The following is a 978-nucleotide window of genomic DNA, read 5'->3' as shown; positions in this document are numbered from 1 at the left end:
GAGGTCTTTGGCCGGAACGGTCCCTCCTACACTGGTTCAGAGTAACCAGTCAGGGCTGGGTGATTTCATCTCTTTGGAAACTTTCATCGGAGGAGCACTGGCCCTCCCGAAATCGAAACAAGAGCATCCTTGAGCCGGCTGGAGGCCCAGCAGGAAAATGTTTTCAGTCACCAGGCGGGCGGGCTGTGTGCTGGATTTGCAAACAAATCAAATTTATGGCTGATTCACAGTGGCCCTGTAGAATAGGGTAGAACTGCCCGGGAGCTTCTGAGACTAACTCTTCATAGGAGTAAAAAGCCCATCTTTGCCCTCTGATGAGCAGCTAGTCATTTCCTAACTGCTGACCTGGCATTCAGCAGCCCGATGCATAACCCCTAGGGCACTAGGACTCCTCAAGTGGAAGGAGGAAAAGCGGGAGCCAGATTTGGATGCTATTTTCTCTTTCCCACAACCCCCAACCAACCAGCTTCATTGTTCTCCGTGGGTTATATAAGTAGTGCCTCTTCTGTTTACTTTTGAATTAAACATGCAAGTCCAGTTGTGGGGGCGGGGAGGTCTGTGACACCAGCCAGCCCCAGGAGGTGGGCGAGCCTGGCTCCACGCCCCCATACCCCCCTGGGTGTGGGCTCAGGGCTGGTGTGGGGAGTTTATGTGAGCAGGAACTGAACCCACCCAAAGAGCAATGCAACACTGGTCAGAAGCCAGACTCCTTGTTTCTCTAAGTCCAGCCTCCCAGGCAGGGCTGCTCTCCCCCACCAGTTTGTCCCCAATGCCCGTCACCTCCGGCACCTGGTGGCCTGGCCACACTTTCCTCCCAGAGCATGATCTTCTTTAGTTCTCCCGAAGCTGGCAGCCCTCCTCCGTTTACTAATGCAGGTCTCAGGCTCGGAAAGGGGTGCTCACCGACCTCAGGACACACAGCAAGGTATGGGGGATGAATCAAGTCTGTCCAGCCCCAAAGAACTGTGTTCTCTGCAC

The sequence above is a fragment of the Echinops telfairi genome, unplaced genomic scaffold (assembly GCF_000313985.2).
Source record: "Echinops telfairi isolate 266 unplaced genomic scaffold, ASM31398v2 ScPeMD7_2;HRSCAF=8, whole genome shotgun sequence".
Classification (NCBI taxonomy): Eukaryota; Metazoa; Chordata; class Mammalia; order Afrosoricida; family Tenrecidae; genus Echinops; species Echinops telfairi.
This window is presented reverse-complemented; position numbering follows the sequence as displayed.